This window comes from Tasmannia lanceolata, unplaced genomic scaffold (assembly GCF_043159265.1).
Source record: "Tasmannia lanceolata isolate RefF3 unplaced genomic scaffold, GAP_Taslan_0.1 ptg000023l, whole genome shotgun sequence".
Taxonomy (NCBI): Eukaryota; Viridiplantae; Streptophyta; class Magnoliopsida; order Canellales; family Winteraceae; genus Tasmannia; species Tasmannia lanceolata.
The window spans coordinates 35,737,502-35,757,279 of record NW_027518700.1 but is presented as its reverse complement, the minus strand read 5'-3'; positions in this window follow the sequence as shown (position 1 = coordinate 35,757,279).

The window sequence follows — 19,778 nt, the reverse complement described above, 5'->3', positions numbered from 1 at the left end:
AACATAGTAGAATCATGTCTAGTCACCCTTCTACTCAAATCATAGGTGAAACCTCACAAGGAGTTAAGACAAGATCTCACTATAAGAATGTTTGTGCCAACATGGCCTTTATCTCCCAAATAGAACCCAAATCCATAAAAGAAGCTGAAAAGGATGAATTTTGGATGATTGCTATGAATGAAGAACTAAACCAATTTGAGAGAAACCAAGTATGGAGGTTAGTTCCTAGGCCTAGTGATCACTCAGTTATTGGGACTAAATGGGTGTTTAGAAACAAACTCGATGAGCATGGAGATATTCAAAGGAATAAAGCTAGATTAGTAGCCCAAAGTTACAACCAAGAGGAAGGTATCGATTATGATGAGACCTTTGCTCCGGTTGCTAGATTGGAAGCCATAAGGATGCTACTTGCCTTTGCATCCCATAAAAACTTTAAGTTGTATCAAATGGATGTGAAGAGTGCATTCCTAAATGGGTATATTATGGAGGAAGTTTATGTTGAACAACCTCCCGGTTTTGAGGATTTCAAATACCCTAATCACGTATATAGGTTGGACAAAGCCTTGTATGGTCTAAAGCAAGCTCCTAGAGCTTGGTATGAGAGGCTCAGCTCCTTCCTATTAGAGAGTGGCTTTCAAATGGGCACCGTTGACAAAACCTTGTTCATTAAAAGAAAAGGAAAAGATATGCTTATTGTTCAAGTCTATGTAGATTACACAATATTTGGTGCTACCAATGATAAGATGTGTGAAGAATTCGCACAATCCATGCAAAAAGAGTTTGAGATGAGTATAATGGGAGAGCTTACCTATTTCCTAGGACTTCAAATCAAACAATGTAAAAATAAAATTTTCATCAACCAAGAGAAGTATACTAAGGAACTCCTTAAAAAATTTGGCATGGATAGCTCCCAAATCAAGCCAACTCCTATGAGTACTTCCACCAAATTAGAAAAGGATGAAATTGGCAAACCGGTTGATGAGAAAAAGTTTAGAGGAATGATAGGTAGTCTATTATATTTGACCGCTAGTCGGCCGAATATAATGTTTAGTGTGTGTATTTGTGCTAGGTTTCAATCGGCTCCTAAAGAGTCTCATTTGAGTGCCGTTAAGAGGATATTCAAATACCTCAAAGGAACTCCCTCTTTAGGTTTATGGTATGAACGATCGAATGAGTTCAATCTAGTAGGATTTTCGGACGCCGACTTTGCCGGTTGTAGAATTGATAGAAAAAGCACAAGTGGCACTTGTCAATTCCTTGGAAGGTCTCTAGTGTCTTGGTTTAGCAAAAAAACAAAACTCGGTAGCCTTGTCTACTACTGAAGCAGAATATATTGCGGCCGGCGCTTGTTGTGCACAAATCCTATGGATGAAGAACACTCTCATGGACTACAATCTTACATTTAGTAATGTTCCAATCCATTGCGATAATACAAGTGCCATCAACTTGACCAAAAATCCAATTCAACATTCTAGAACTAAACACATAGAGGTAAGGCATCATTTCTTAAGAGATCATTCTCAAAAAGGGGATATTGAAATTAAGTACATCCACACCAATGAACAATTGGCGGACATCTTCACAAAATCCCTTAATGAGGATCGATTTTGTGACCTTAGGAGTGGACTTAACATTTGGAGTCTAGATCAAGTGAAAGAGTTTGCACATGAAGCATGAATAGAAGACACAATTATCTTTGTATATGTCTATATATATCTCATATTTTGATTTTGACTACATGGTTTTAGATGATCCAACCCTAACTCTAAAAATCACTCAATTGGTACCCATAGCCCACTTCATTTCAAGGGGGAGTCGGTACCATCACCCTAAATTAAGATACCTAAAACTCTGGCCATGCGCCATCATCTACACCCTCGGTAAGTCATCTGCGTGTTCATGCATTGTATCATGGTTAAGTTGCAATTCGAAATATCACATGTAACTATGTTCTCCTCACATTCAATTTAATTCAAAAAAATAATAATAATAATTCTCGGAACTCCGAGATTTTGTCTTGGAACTCCGAGAAAATGGACAGAGGGCTCTGGAGAGTTTCTCGGAACTCCGAGAAAATTTCTCGGAACTCCGAGATTTCTTCCAGATTGTCCTCGGAGCTCTGAGAAAATTTCTCGGAACTCCGAGAATCGGACAGTAGAAAAATAAAAAAAATTGCTGTGTTCTCGGAACTCCGAGAATCGGATAGTAGAAAAATAAAAAAAATTGCTTGTGCTCTCGGAACTCCGAGAATATTTCTCGGAGCTCCGAGAATCGGGCCAGGAGCGTTAAAACCCCTGGACCCGGTTCATTTTTACTTATTTTTCTCTCCTCTTTCCCTCTTCATTCCATTTCTCCTCAAACCCTACCTCCATTTTCGTTGTTTTTCTTCATTTTTCTCCCTACATCTTCCTCCACAACTCTCTTCTCCCTTCAAAATCCCTCTCTTCTTCCCAAAAACCTTTTTTTCTTCTTAAAACCCTAGAATTTCACCCCTTTTTCGTTCTTTCCTTCTTCCCTTTTCCATTTCTTCTACTTTCCTCCATTCTAGGGCTATTCTATCTTTTTACACCATTATTCTTCTCTATTTTCCTCTATTTCTCTCTATTTCTCACAATTTCTTTCATTTTAGGGCTCTCTTCTCTTCTTTATTTTTCTCTCCACTCACATCCTTCTCTCACCATGCCTCCTAAAACCAAAAATCTCAACATTGGAGGCTCCTCCCAAGCTGCAGATCCCGAATATGTTCCTGAAGAAGTTCCCGAGGAAGAAGGCGAAGGCGAAGGCTGTGGCGGCCGAGGTTATGCCCAACTCATTTTTCACTGGGGATAAGGCCAAGAAACTCTGGGCCGACGTCGGCACTAGGGGCATCCTCACCGGCAGGTACATTGATCCCCCTATCCTTCAACATTTTGATTTACAGGCCAAATTTGATGCCCTCCATTGGACACCCATCCTTCACCTCAATGAACCAGTATACCCTCGATTGGTGCGTCTCTTCTACGCCAATCTCACAATTTCTCCTTCCTTCTTCAAAATTGAATCCAAAATCAAGAAAACAGTCATCAAACTCAACTATCACACCTTTGCCACTCTTCTTGGGATTACCTCTGATGGCCTCACACACTATTTCTGGCCGGAAGATGGGACACATTCACTTGATGATATCGATCATGACACGGTCTATGGTCGGATTACGCGGCGCTACCGCTCAAATATGCCCGTCCAATCCGCCGATCTCATTCCGGTAGCACGCATGCTTCACAATTTCATGTACCACATCTTCATCCCTCGTGCTGGGATGCGTGAAGCCCTCAGACCTTTAGAGGCCTATCTTATCTACAGCATCCTCGAGGGCCGCCAGCTTTGTCTGCCGTACATCATGTTCCGCTTCATGTTTCAGACCCCTGGCCGCTACCGCTCTTCGTTGCCCTATGGCATGGTCCTCACCCGTGTCTTCCGTCACTTTGGCATCACCTTGGATGGAGAACTGACCATGACTCCGACTGCCCCGTTTGACGTACAGACCTTTAACCGCATGGCTCTGAATCAAGCAGCAATTGAGGTTGATTCTGATGATGAAGGCGGCTACGAAGCCGAGGCCCAGGTTGCACCAGCACCCCAGCCATCACAGGATACCTCTCAGTTCTGCACTCGCCAGGATTTGGCTCACATGCAGGAGGCTATTGAGCGATCCATGGCCTCACAGTTCGCGCAGCTGTCTACCCATGTCGACTCTGAGATTTTTGCTCGCTTCCAGACCCTGACTACCCATGTTGATGACCAGTGGACCGCCTATTATCGCTACCTCTCCGGTGAGCAGTGGGGCCAGGAGCCGGGCAGCTCTTCTCATCAGCCACTGCCTCCTCCGCCTCAGTAGATGGGTCGAGTTCTCTGATGTTGGCTCTTATTTTTGCTCAGATTTCTATTTCTATTCGGCGTATCTATCTGTTCTATTTTGTATCGATAGTCTTTGGACTATACGTTGGTTGTATGGATTTTTTTGGGATGTATTAGGTTTATCTAGATCTGTCACTATTATGACGTGTCATGAATGCTATGTACGCTGACTGATTGTATGCACTTTTCTGTATGCCATTTCACATCCTCTCTCTCTATATATATATATATATATCTCTTTTGTTTTCTGTGCGGTGTGCTTTTATGTTCCATTCTTTATGCTTGCATACATTGTATTATGCCTACTCTCTCTATAGCATTACACGTTACTTGTTCATTTGCTCTCACCTACCCTCACTCCTTTTGTTCCACCTTTTTGGTGATGACAAAAGGGGGAGAATATTTGAGCTCCCAATGCATATATTAAGGGGGAGCAAAGCTCTATGCTTAAAATTTTGCAATCAAATTTTCATCCTTAAAGTAATGCCTTAAATGTTCAATTAAATCAAACTCTTAGGGGGAGCCCAAAGTGTTTTATTCATCCCTAAAGGGGGAGCTCCTACCCTAAAACAAATTATGTTTGTCATCATAAAAAAGGGGGAGATTGTTAGCCCAAGGGTTCAACAAGTACTCCTATTGAATTGTTTTGATGATTAACAAACTCAATTTGTTATAAAGGTTTTATACACTAATAGTTTCCATTGGCAAAGTTATGATGTTCACAGTGTACCATGCTCAAGAGTGCATGACAAGGATCAACTCAAGCACAAGAATGGCAAATCAACTCAAGCACAAAAATGGCAAATCAACTTAAAAGTTCAAGCTTGGCTCAAGCATCAATGGAGTTGAGTGAAGACATGTCAAAGCCCCTACAAGGTGCCAACAAGATTGAAGACCAAGTAAATTTAGAATGTAAATGGTCCTTAATGTTTAGTCTAGGTCTATGGCACAAAGGAGAGTTAAAATCAACCTAGATAGAATTTAATGGGTTTGTGAATGTTCATAGTGGTGTCCCAACATTGTTGGACCCTCATGACATTCCATTTATCTTGAAAAATCAAAGTTCCAAAAGCCCAAACAAAAACAACAAAAATATAAGGAAATTCTGCTGTTCGTAGGCTTCTCGGAGCTCCGAGAATTGTTCCAGGTTCAAAAATTATGTCGCTCGGAGCTCCGAGCCCGGAGTCCGAGATGACCGTTGGGGAGTGAAATTTTGTGTTTTCTTTGCCCTCCCTATATATATGAACCTAGGGACTCTTGGGCTTTTCACCTAAGGATTCTACAAAGATTTCAAGAGCACTAAAAGCCATTTATTCTCCTTCTCTTGAAGATCTTCACTCTCCATCTCTCTCTTGTGCCCTTTACCTTAGATTATTCTTGAGAGACCTTAGGACCTTCATTTGTTTATCTTGTTCTTGTGAGAGTGAGTGAGCTTTACCTTAAATTAGCCTATCTAGAGGCAAGCAAGCCTTTTCATTTCATCTTCTTTATATTTGGCACAAAGGAACGCCGTATTTAAGTTCCTTGGAGAAGATAGTGGAATCCTCAAGGAGAGTAACTTGAGAAGAGTGGAGTAGGTCTTGAGCTAAGACCGAACCACTATAAAAATCTTTGTGTCAAAGCTTCTTTGCCTCTTCACCTCTTCTTGTGTGGTAAGTTTTCACCGTTGCTTTGAATACTATTTTTGATTTCCTATTAAATCTAAAACAAGTGCAATCTAAGTTTTCAAAATTCTTAAAATTTGAAAAGAAACCCAATTCACCCCCTCTTGGGTTGCTAAGTGGAATTTCACTTGGTATCAGAGCATAGGCTCTTACATAGGAATTCTCTTTGAAAACCTACAAGGGAAAGATTCAAATGGCAACCTTTTCTCATAGCAATGAGGGGCAATCCACCACTAGACCTCCCTTCTTCAATGGCTCAAACTATCCATATTGGAAAGCGAGAATGAGAGTGGTTTTAAAATCTTTGGATTTTGATGTTTGGAGAAGTATCCAAAATGGATATAATGAACCTAGTGTTGATATGGAACTATGGGATGAAAATGAAAGAAGAGAATCCACTATCAATGCAAAAGCAATGAATGCCTTGATTTGTGCCTTATCTCCCGAAGAGTTCAATCGAGTTTCTACTCTTGAAACCGCTAAGGAGATTTGGGATATGCTAGAGATAGCTCATGAAGGGACAAATCAAGTGAAAGAGTCCAAGATGAATCTTCTCTTTAGAGAGTATGAGCTATTCATGATGGACCCAAATGAAACCATTGCCGAAATGCATACTAGGTTCACAAACATAACAAATGGGTTGAGATCCTTAGGTAAACAATTGTCTAGCAAGGACTTAGTTACCAAAATACTTAGGTCTTTACCTAAAGATTGGGATCCCAAGGTCACCGCCATTGAAGAAGCAAAAGACATATCAAAAATGGGCTTAGAAGACTTAATAGGTTCCTTAATAACTTTTGAAATAGTTTTAAAAGGAAGAGAAACCTTAAATAAACAAAAGGAAGATACAAAAAGGAAAGGAATAGCTTTCAAAGCAAGAGTTGAGAGTGAAGAGGAAGAGAGTGAAGAAGACACACAAGATGATCTTGCTCTCTTCACCAAGAGATTCAAGAAATTTCTCAAATTCAAGAAAGGAGGCAACTCTAGCCAAGGAAGAAATAGGCCTTCAAACAAAGAGGAGATGAGATGCTATAAGTGCAACAAGGTTGGTCATATACGGCCAAATTGCCCACTCATCAACAACAATGACAAGGATAGGAAGAATAAAAGACATTGCAAAAAGGCTTTGTGTGCGGCGGCTTGGGATGAAGGGAGTGCTTCATTCGGAAATGAATCCAACGGAAAGGATGAAGATGACCTTTGCTTCATGGGACTCGCCGATGTAACACAAGATATCTCCTTATCCGAGGTAAATGATGTTGATGATATATCTCATGAATTCTCTAATGATGAACTAGCTTTTGCTTGTGAAAAACTTCATGAAAATTTGGATTTGCAACTCGCCAAAAACAAAACAATGAAAAAGTCCTTACAAAATGTCACTAGGGATTTTCGGTTCATGAAAAAGGAATTCGATTTGCAAACCAATACAAGTGAAAAATTGATTTTAGAAAACAAAGCTTTGAATGAAGAAGTAGACAAATTAATCTTTGAAAACAAAAGCTTAAAAGAAGAAAATGAGAAACTTATTTTGAAATGCAAAGAACTTGATTTAACATTTAAAAAATTCTCATGTGGCAAAAATAAACTAGATAAAATTCTTGAAAATAAGCTTGTCTCTCTAGAAAAAAATGGTCTTGGTTTCCAACCCTTTTCTAAAGGAAAAGCCTCATTCAAAAATAAAGTTATAGGAAATTTCTCCCACATCCATGCAAACACTAGTGCTTTTATTCCCACTTGTCACTATTGTGGTAGAATAGGATACTTAAGGTTTGCATGCAATGTTAAGAAATCAAAAGCAACAAAATTTATGTGGGTTAAAAAGAATGAGCTTTATGATGTTGCTAACCTTGAAGGACCCAAGAAAAAGTGGGTACCTAAAACTTCAACATGAGCTTTGTTTCTTGTAGGTGTGCTTGAAAGGAAAACCCTCAAAGGACAAGTGGTTCTTGGATAGCGGTTGCTCAAGGCACATGACGGGAGATGTAAGCAAGTTCGCCTTTGTCACCATGAGTCATCAAGGAAATGTCACCTTTGGGGATGATACAAGAAGCAAAATCCTCGGTGAAGGTACCATTAAAATTAAGGACATTAAGGTTGAACATGTTTTGCTCGTTGACGGTCTTTCATTTAATTTGATAAGCATTATTCAACTATGTGATCTTGGTCACAAAGTTCTTTTTGAAAAAGAAAGATGTAAAATTTTGAATTCCAAGAATAATGAAGTTGAATTTGTTGCATATAGAGATGGCAATATGTATTCATTAGCATTAGAAGACCTTGAAAATCAAAACATCCAATGTCTCTCCGCCATGGATGATAACCCTTGGTTATGGCATAGGAGACTTGGTCATGCTCATATGGATTTAATTTCAAGATTAGCTTCTAAGAATCTTGTGAGAGAGTTACCTAAACTCAAATACATTAGAGATAAAGTTTGTAGTGCTTGCATTCATGGAAAACATGCTAAAGACTCTTTTAAACCCATAAGTGTATTATCTACCTCTTGTCCACTCCAACTCCTTCACATGGACCTATTTGGACCCATGAAGACTAGTAGTAGAGGAGGCAGTAGATATGTATATGTAATTGTTGATGACTACTTTTCCCGTTCCTATATACCGACGCTCATTCGTACCGTCAGTATTTATGACATACACCGGCGGTTATAACTGTCGGTGAAAGTTTTAGAGGCGTATAGTTTTTAGATTTACCGACGGTTTTATGGCCGTCGGTGAATAGTATTTTTTTTTTTTGTAAATAAACAAAGCAGCAAATTGGGGGACTTAGAACCTGTATAAATCCTGTACCCATTAGAAAATAACATGAATCTGTTGGCATCTAAACAAGAGAAAAATAAGGCATCCAAAGTCATCAAACAAATCATTTCCATGTAAAATTAACCAAAACATTTACCCTTTAGAAAGTAACATGTACATATATATTGGCATCCAAACAACATAAAAAAAGGCATCCAAAGTCATCAAACAAACCATTTCCATCACTACAACAAAAGGGGTCTTTGGCAGCGGTCATAACCGCTGCTAAAAGTCACCAAAACCGCTGCTGGTACTTTTAGTAGAACCTGTTTATAAACTTCCTTACAATATACATAAAACCTGTATTTGCACATCACATTCACAAAACAATAACAAAAACTATAGCCCAGTCAAAAATGTAATCCAATCACTTCAAAAAAGCCTTGGATATATGTTCCCCTCTTGTGATTTGCTACACAAAAACTTCTTGCATATATTCGCATGTCTTGACATACAGGATACAAATAGATAAACCGAGAGAGTAGACGTTATGATACAAACTCCTCACATACATTTGTCAATCGGATGAATTTCACATCCTATGCCCCCATATATTTCCACAAGTTTGTCTCGCTCCTGTGTACCAAAAATCATGATATTAGATAACATAAAAATATATAGGGAAAGCATTCATGTTCATACATAAATAGGAAATAATCTCCTGCATTAAGACATGAATACCATAAATACATAAGAACTACAAATAATACATCCTGATCTATTCCAACTAGAGATGCACCATTTCATCGAAGATAAGGCTATATTTGAATCTTGTACATAACAACAAATAATTCAATAACTCTACAAAAGAATCTGACATGAGTACTTGGCCTATTCAATAGAATTTGTGAAACATGGATTACGAGCAAAATGGGAAAAAATGCTAGTGTATCCTCTTTTTTTTTTTGAATGGTAATGCTAGCGTATCCTTACAAGAAAAACAATAATGGACATCTAAGTTGTGGTGGTGTTTGAGATAACATACTTTCGAGAATATTATGCTTAATCTTAACCACGAGATTACATACGATCCAAGGACTAAGTTGCTCTTGATAAACATGCCTTAACTTACAACAAAGATACGTGATAAAATCCATATAACAAAAAGCAATAGATATGCTTTTTTAATTAGTAGGAAGGAACTGTGCTTTTGATACCATATATGGTGATGGTGACCAAAGGAGCAGAATCCTTCACTACAGCCAAGTGCTAAGGAGGTTATTAAGAAGAAGAAGTGTGAAGAACAGAGTAAGGATAACTATGATCCTATTAAAGGCAACTAGATTTAAGACATTCTAGAGAATTAAGATAGAACAGTAGTTTTATCATTAAACGAGAGGAAATAATCTATTTAGAGAAGGGGCACATGACCGTTAATGGGCTTCAGAAATAAAGGGCAGGAGGCCGTGATGGAGACAACTCCCAAGAAGTAGTTTACTAATGCTAATGGCAGCCTCAATGGATATCAAGCAAACGACTAGCAGTAGGATTGGAGATGAAAAGAAATAAAATAAGGGCTGCTGTCAACTGAGAATGTGGCGTTGGCTGATCAAGAAATGAGCATCCAATCAACTAGTATTGAAGGACATCAAGGGTAATGAGACTGGTTGATAAAAGTAAGAAAATATAGTGGGGCTGTGTGGTTGCCATCAAGGTGAAGAAAAAAAATAAACAAGATGTAGGATTTGCACTTTTGTGGCAGCATACTAACCTGGATTGCAGCGTGAGAAAAGATAATGGATGTCGCTGATACTTTGCCCGATTGAAGCTCGAAGAGACGATGAAATTGTGAAAGGGAAGACTCTAAATGGTGACGACTATTCAACAATATACTTGCTGAAATTTGAGTAAAAGTGGCTGTTTTGCAAGTGCTACGAGTTCTGAAATTCTGCATTGTTTCAAGATGGTTGGTCATTAAAGACAATGGAAAAGAAGGCGGTGGATCCCGGGCAGCAATAGCAATTTGCTGAGGTTTGTAGGGCTGATTACAGACTTATAAAGTGCAGTAGGAACTGATCTAGTAGGTGTATTGCAAGTGTCCCAAAGGCCCCCAATCATAATCTATGTTTCTTCTTCCTAGGATCTCATGAAGCAACCAAGATCTCATGCAACAAGAGGAAGAGACTGGAGAAAAAGGTTGAAACTCAAAGACATTCCAACATCAATAGCAGCCACAGTTGACTCTCATTTCTTTATTTATGAGGGAGAAATACCATGCATTTAAGAGGAATAAAAGCAGCCATTTCGTTCAAGGTGCTGCTCAATAAGGTGAGTGTACTAACATACCATCCTTGCACCAAATAAAAGAAGAAATATCATAGTAGCTTACTATTCTAGATTGAAGTAAAAAGGGAACCTGCTAAAGCTATAAAATACTCTTGCATTCTAATTGAGACAAGAAAAAGGACCTCCTAAAAACCCAAATAGCTATTACCATCTAAAGATCACTTTATCAATTATGTCTGATCCTAGCAGTTAGTAGTCAACGATTCCTATCCAAAAAATAGAATCAATGCTAGCTCTCCAACTAAAGTAGAATCTTCTCCTTTCTATTTGCCCAAAAGCCCATTCGGTTCCTATTGGAATCAGTCCAATTTGGGTGGTCTAGATGCCTTATTTGCTATGCAAGTAATATCCAAAATAAGGAATTATTGACTGTCCCAATTTTTCATGTGAATGCACTTCCTATATAGATGCCACCCTACTTCCTATTAGATGAAAATCCAGAGGAGGAAACCTACCAAGGCTAAATCCTAAATATGATGGAACTTCCAGATATATCTACTCACTACTTAACTCTATTCAAAGCCAAATCAAACAAAGGGAATGTGTTATATTCGGTCAATCCAAGTGTGCCTAACCCCCCAGTTGGTCAACTTGGATATGATTGTCCCTAACACCACCCCCCACCCCCTACACACACATACTACTACTCCCTACTTCCCCCAACACACATAGTCCTACAATTCCCCACCTCCGCCACCACCCCCAACATACAAAAAATGAAGAAACACAAACTCAAGTACTAAATTTCTCATTAAGAATTCCATTTAAATAAAGACATGGAAGAAATGCTTAGAGATGGATTAAAATCTCTGAAAGAAGCTATAATAAATCTATGAAGCATTAGTTTCTATTTTAGAAAAAATCCAGCAAACAATTTGAAATCTAAACTTCTATTTTCCAACATATAGAAACATCATGTGTGTTCTTCTAAAAAGCAGCTTCCATAATATAAGAAAAGGATAGAGTGTATTTTACCTTAAATGAAGAGGGAACACGAATACTAATACTCCTTTAATAAACACAAGCACTAATCCAAGAAAGTATGATCGCATCTATACATAAACAAAAAAGCGCAGTTCGATGGCTAAGCGATTACTCCACCTACAATAACAAATAAATATACTACTTGTGAATAAATTTAGCATCAAGCTATAATAAACATGTCGTCGTAATAAAATAACTTACCCAGTTCGATGGCCAAGCGATTATTCCACCTACAGCGTCTCCAATCTCAGTGTAGAGATCGGTTTTTCTAATCAGAGGCTCTTTCGGCTCCAATGCAATCGTGATCTGAACCATAGTGAAATTACGGCCTAATGGCACCCCCTCGACTTCATGTGTCGGATCGACACTCAACCAAAAACCACGGGCCACTTCAATCCCATCATTTTGAGTGCTCATTAAGGTAACCTTAGAAAAATCCAAATGATCATAAATAAAAAAATACAATTAAGCAGGAAAGTCACAAACCAATATATCATTTAAGATAAAATTAAATAACAGTTATACCCGATCGCCATGGATATATCTATGGCTGCTTGAGGAGGTTGCATGCGATCGTGATTGAGTATGATTGTTGGGTGGCTAGCATACAACAAGATAGATACATATTAAGGTAATAGTGAACTAAAAGAACTATGTATTGAATAAAAAATTAATGTCGTATATTCCTATTTTGGACGCCTTGGAACTGTGCTACGAGTGCTACTAATTGGCGTTCCAAATGGGCCTGATTTTGTTGCATTGTTTGTTCCATTTGGGCATGCTTCTCTCTCAAACATCCCACCTCATTTGTAAGTTCCTCGTTCGCCCTTTGAAGTGATGCAGCCCTCTCCTGCGACATCCCAATGCTGCGCGTAGAGCCAAATACGGAAGTAGGGGTAACCCCGGCACCCATCATGCATACCCTACCATGTCTCTCCACACCAAGTACAATGCCGAGGCTGTCATTTGGGGGCAACAGCGGGGCTGATATCGGGATGCTGAGACTCAATCTATTTTATCTGATCTTGAAAAAAACAATATGGGATAGAATAAAATCTTTTACACAGTTCTATAACATTTTTTAAACAAGCATCAATGTTATGAAACGTACTATAATATTTTGCTCTACAGCATCATAAGTCCTGTCTTTCTTGCGGTGAAGACGAATGAACATGTCACCTCGACTTACAGCATTCCCATCATTATTTTTAATCTGTCCTCAAATGAAGAATATCATTGATAGCTTGTCATAATCAAAAGTAAAGTAAATTAAAAAACTCAGTCACAACCCCACCTCCTCCTCCCAATATACTGGAATGGCCTTTGTTCCACCCCTGTGTTTGACTTTAAGTTTAGATCGATTGAGTTTATTTTGTGCGCATAGGTCCTAAGCCATTACAGATAGTTAAGTTATTTTTATATTTTTTATCAAATTGAAAAAATGAGACATGAATTTTTAAAATCATACCGTTGATTCTTTCGTATTCCAGTGTCTACAAAGAGACATGTATTGCGACTCAATCACTCTACGATCAGTACATGGGAGATTCATATCAAAGTATTTGGTCTTTAGTTCACTCTTCCATTCCCTCCACTGCCTACCGATTCGTTCAATAGCCCATTTTTTACGCTCATCATCAATGGCACATTTTTCCTACATTACATGTAAGAATAGTACGACGGCCGTATGATATATTAAATTTATATGTGTGTGTGTGTGTGTGTGTGTGTTTCTGTGTAGAATTCAAATGGTCTTACCTTCGCAATAACCCATGCATCTTCTTTGTTTTGCTGCAGCATCTTCCTCCAGTCTGTACAATCAATGGGCAATTTATCACCCATTCTCGCTATGCTGCCAAATAAATTCATCATTTTACATGGGTTTTGTGTACACGGCTGTCCAAGCGCATTAAATCCGACATTTATCATCTCATCAGAAGCCCACACGGATTTGCAATATGTCGGGCTTCGAACACGCTTCGATGAGGATGGAACGGAGGGATCCTGAGACAGCGAAGGAGGGAGCGTCTCTTGCGTATCCGAGGGTAGTACCGTCTCCTGTACATATGAAGGTGGGAGAGTCTCTTGTGACTCCCATGCCGGCCAAGGTGCATGGGAGTCGTGAGGGAGAGCGGAGGTGTCTGCCTGCCTCTGGGAAGAGGGTTGTGGCTCTCTCATATGATAATGATGGGGCTCTTGCCTGTGAGCGGAAGGCTGCGACTCATGGGTGTTCGGCATATTCTTTCTTTTTCTCATAACTCAGACAAAATTATGTCACCTGTAGTACCCAAAAGGAAAGTTTACATCAGTGATTTAAAGAAAATAAACATTACATGAAAAACTAACATATACATTAAGTACAAAATTTACACTATACTAGTAGAACAAATGGGTCATAATTTGACTATTGAAAAAAGAATTTGATGTTTTGCATAGCTCAAATAAGCATAGCAGATTATTAAAATCCTAAATTTCAGCATAGACAAGTGGCATTCTGTAGACACCCCATTTTGTTTTGTTTTAATCAACAAATAAATTAGTGTGTTAAATCCATGTGAGAACCCCCTCTATCATTGATTTATATGTTTTAGGTCATTAATATCTTGATCTGACTTTACGGATCATCAATCGGGACAAAATAAGCTAGGGTCACTTCATAGCCCGGACCCTGATTCCATTCCGAGACCCGATTTCCGTAAATCGTTAGATCAATGGCAGATCATGACCTGGGTCTAACCATCCAAAACCACCTAACCTCTCCTCTCATCCTAACCATTCAAACCTCACCTAACCTCACCTAACCTCTCCTCCCATCATAACCATCCAAACCTCACCTAACCTCACCTAACCTCACCTAACATCACCTAACCTCACCTAACCTTACCTAACCTCACCTAACCTCACCTAACCTCCTATCCCATTCTCCTATAAATACCCTCTCATCTTACCAAAGAAAAGAAGGAAAAAAAAGAAAAGAGGAGAGAACCCCTCTCTTAGAAAATTCAAGCCCTCTCTCTAGACCAAATCCCTCTTCTCCATAAGTTTGCATGGAATATCGTCTACAAAAAGGTATGTCTTTTGGAATTTTATTTTCTTTTCTATATTTGTAGGATTGAGTGTTGTTTTGCGTATATTTTGGTTGATGTCATGTTTAATTTTGTACTAGTTTGGCCTTGGTCATGTTCTCACTTATGCTAAATATGATTAATGTGTTAGGGTCATTAGAACCTATTTGCAATGGGATGTTGAAATCATTGGCTTGTTAGGGAATTTAGATTTCTTTTGGGAAAACAATTCATTAAAAATTTTGAACATTTACAAGAAAGAAAACTTGAATTTTACATGAATTATCAAAACCCATTTAATTTGGCTTACAAAACCTCCATCTTTCAATTGATAACAACAGCCCCCACTCCAATTTGATAACAACAGCCCCCACTCAATCTCAAGAACCCAATATCCATACCCCACCTTGCCAAGTAGATAAAAACAACCCCTTTTTCAAACATCCCATTTGAATCTAATCTCAGGCCCATTCAAGCCATTTTTCATATTCACCGTCTTTTAATCACTAAAAAAATAAGAACTATCAAAAGAAAACATGGGGGTGCCAATATCATTCCCGTCATAGTGCTAGCTGTTAGACTTTAAACAGATTTTTCGACCTCTAAACAACAGAATCGTGGGAAATGGTTAACTACAAAGTCGTAGATATTTTCGTTCCGTTTCCAACGAGTATTCGTGCTAGATCAGACGGCGAGCGGTTAAAAAGTTAAGTCCAAAATGGTTGCGGCACACCTTTAGGCATTTCCAGTTTAATGTTGCTGTCCTTTTGTTTGCAACACAAATTCGAACCTCTAAATCACAGATTTACAAACAATGGAGAACTACAAAGTTGTAGCCCTATAAAAGATCTTTCCAACGCATGTTTGTACGTTGAATTTGGCCAAGCTATTAAAGAGTTACGACAGTTTTAGTGGGCTGCATTTGTTAGATCTTTTAATGGTCAATGGTTTGTCGAATTTGTGCAATTGTCAAAACTTGGTTGTGTTAACGTCATTTTCCAAACCAAAATCGAAAGACATTAATCTAAAGTACATCCAACCTAAAATTAACAAAACTAAAATTCACCCATTTAAAATCCACTGATAAAAATCCGTTAAAAGCCATTAACCAAAAGACCACTAAAAATTTCAAGTGAAACTAAAACCTTCTAAATAAACTACTTTAAAAGCTACCAAACACACTAAATACCTTCAGATAATAAAAGCTTCAAGAAAACTCTAAAAGTTTCCACAAGCCCAAAAGAATTCGAGATTCCCAAGAGCCGGTGGATTCAAAATTCCTTTAGGAACCCTTAGAGCCCAATTTAGGAACACTGGTGTCGTGTCCTAAGTTTTAGGGAGTCTTAAGTTTTAGGGAGTCCTAGAGTTAGGAGTCCAGCCTCATCACGGACGTTTGCTATGTATAGCAACCGTGCCATAGGTCTAGTTACACTAGTCACCCAATCTTTCCCTAGGACAAGCCTAGTAAACTAGGATGTAGGCAAACCTGCATTAGTCTAAGGGACCATTTGCATTTAGATGAGAATCATATAGCATCTTAGATGAAATCCTAAGATAATAAAATCCTCAACTTGAATTAAATAACTTCTCTTAAAACTGTTGAAACAGTCAATCCCGTCTAGGTCGGTGTCTTAGTTGAGTTAGGCATATGTAACTTAGCTTAGGTGCACCGAACTACGTCGACTCTGATCCCAGTGAGGCTTGGGTACGTAGGCAGCTTGGATGTCTGATGGCATACCACCCGCGAGTCGGCACCACAAACAAATTGTGGTGTTTTGTATATTAATTTTCTTGTAAATGCTTAATCAAATCACTTAGGACTTTCCATGAAATTAGAATTTTAGGAGAACTTTCACTTAGATTGAATCCAGACAAATTAATAAATCAAGATACACATTTAGGATTCACATTGAAATTAGATCATAGGATGCATGTCACTTAGTTCGCACATTAACATAGAGTTGAATGAGCCATTTAAAATAAATTTAAAAGAGTTAGCTTTTGGAATCGAAGACCGATTATCGGGCAAGAATGGTGCATGTGGTGGATAACTCCCCATACCTTCCATTCTCGTAACCAGGTAGCGAGTCTAGATTTCTGGTTAATTACGGGTCCTAGATCCCACATCTAGGTGGCGACTCTGTCAGTCTCTTTCGTGTGGAATTCGGATTGCCTTAGTGATCCCAAGTTCACAGGAAAGATTAATTCAAATCAATAATAAAATGCACACGCCAATCGCGTGGATACGAGAGACCAAGAGAGAGAGAGCGGCGGCTCGCGCCCCACACCCCTCTCGCGGGATCAGGGTACCACACATTCCAAGGAGCTTTCATTTAGCTAGCTAATTATAATATTTGCTTAAATAATGCAAGAGCTACCATTAGGATATATGGCTTAAATTTTTGCTTGAATGAAGGAAAACAACTTCTATGATAGATAGCAAAACAAATGTCAAGGTAAGTTTTAAAACTTACATTATCGCCTCCATCATCATCATCCTCGAAGGTATTCTCATCTTCACTGTTGTCGTCTAACTCCGTATCATTTACTTGATCTTCTTGGTTAGATTGGATCAACTGTTCCAACGATTCGTCGATCTCAGTCCCAATTATATCTGTCCTTTCCCAACTTTGAACTTCCTCCACATTTTGTTCTTCCGCTACCTCACACTGTATATATGCCTCTGGAAGGTCCCCAATCACGTCAAAAACGTCCCTAGGCTTTGTCTTAACAATCACGTGCAAGTCTTTATTATTCGGGTGCTCTTGAACATACTTGAGCTGCGAAGATGAAAGGCTCATCTTCATAGCTACGACGTGCCATATTTACAACTCTAAAACCAAACTCATCTATTTTCTTCCCGGTGTTACATCAAACCAGTCACACTTGAATAGCAATGCCTTTAGTTGTCCGAAATAGTCAAGTTCGATAACATCCTTCAAGACACCGTGGTAAGTGATATCATTCACATCGGGATTCATATCCCTTGCATTTGCAAAACTTGACGTTCGTGCCGTGACAACCACTCCACTATTCTGGGTTTTTCTTTGTTGTTCGCGATCTTTCGTATGGAACCGAATTCCATTTATAACATACCCTTTGTAACTCCTAACAATGCAATTTGGTCGACCACTCAACCATCGCAGTTTTTCTGATATTTGTTCACTTCGGGACTCACGCAACCTTTCAACCTATTCATAGTGTCATTTAGTAAAATTTTAAATAACATTTAGATAAAAAATCAATATAAGATCTTCTTAAGGTCCATCTGATACTTACATGAGCTTTAAACCAATCTGAAAATCCATTTTTGTGATTGCGTTCTATATCTATTGGCCGAGCACGGGGATTGTTTCTCCTAAGTTTGGTAATGTGTGTACTGCATTTGAATTGAAAAATATAAGAGAATGTTCTATGGGGACAATGATTACAGGTTCACAAATCGAATAGACTTACTTAAGAAATGGGCCGATAGCCTCGCAATTGAAGAGTACATATCGATGTGCCTGTTCGATCATCCTTTCTTCCAGAGTTAAAGTACTAACCTTCCCTATAGGGCGTCCTGAAACTGAAAAAATTGAGAAACCTTCTTCTATTTAGGTCTGAACGTCCTCGTCATTCCTTTTATCTCGGTTCATCTTTGATTCGACCCCTTCTAGATACCTCGAACAAAAATTCAAACATTCTTCTGCTAGATAACCCTCTGCTATAGATCCCTCGACGTAATTTCTATTGCGTACATATGATTTTAATGTGAGAAGGTACCTACAAACCATCACTTCTTAAAATAATTTCACAAACACGGATATGTAAAACACTTAAACAAATAAACCATGAATAAAAAAATGCATGTATACCTCTCAATGGGGTACATCCATCGGTACTGTACTGGTCCACCTAATCGTGCTTCGTCCGCTAAATGAATAGGTAAATGAACCATAATATCAAAGAAGGCCGGCGAAAAGATCTTCTCCATATGGCAAAGAGTTAATGCGATCCTTTTTTTCAGTTTTATGAGGTCACCCGCTTTAAGCACTTTTGAACATAACTCCCTGAAGAAGCTGCAAAGCTCAATCAAAACCGAGCTAACATTCTTAGGCAATGTTCTTCGTATAGCCAATGGTAGTAATTGTTGCATCAACACATGACAATCATGGCTCTTCAAACCTGAAATCTTGCTTTGTTTAAGATTCACACGTCGTGATATGTTAGATGAATAGCCATCTGGAACTTTGACGTACTTCAATATGCTGCAGAAAATATCTTTTTCCTTTGGAGACATTGTGAAGCATGCTGGGGGAAGGTATGTTTTAGTAATTGCGTGAAGCGTTCTCCTTAATTTCATTTGTCGTAAATCTAGCCGTGCTTTCACACCGTCCTTACTTTTTCCTTCAATATTCAATAACGTGCCAATTACATTGTCACATACATTCTTCTCAATGTGCATCACATCTAGATTGTGGCGCAGCAGGAGCGATTCTCAGTAAGGGAGAGTGAAGAATATACTTTTTTTCTTCAAATTATGTTCCTTACGACGCTTTTCCTTGGTCTTCTAAGCAGAAATACACATTTCTGCGGATTCATTTGGTTTCTTCCAACGTTTCCTCTTCTTCCCACCAGTAACCTCCTCCTTCCCATTGATATTGGCCTCCTTCCCACTGGTATTTGCCCTCTTTCCCTTTGTATCCTTCTTCTTACCAAGGATGACATTAACATTTTCTAATTGTTCTAGGGCCTGACGCCCTGTCAGCGACCTTGGAGCTGGCCTCCTTTCCTCGGTGCCATCAAAACTCATTTTATCAAAACGGAATTTATGTTTTCCGGGCAAGAATCGTCGGTGACCCATGTAACATTGTGTGGGACCCGATCCCGCGAGAGGGGTAGGGCGCGAGCCGCCACGCTCTCTCGTAGTCTCTCGTACCCACGCGAATGGCGTGTGCTTTTTATTATTGATTTTAATTACCCAACCAAGCAGGCAGCAACCAAGCCATAGGGTGCAAACAAACGTGCAACCCAGTACCTATAAGGGCAGGGATAAGTCGTCGAGCCTAGCGAGGTGTGAT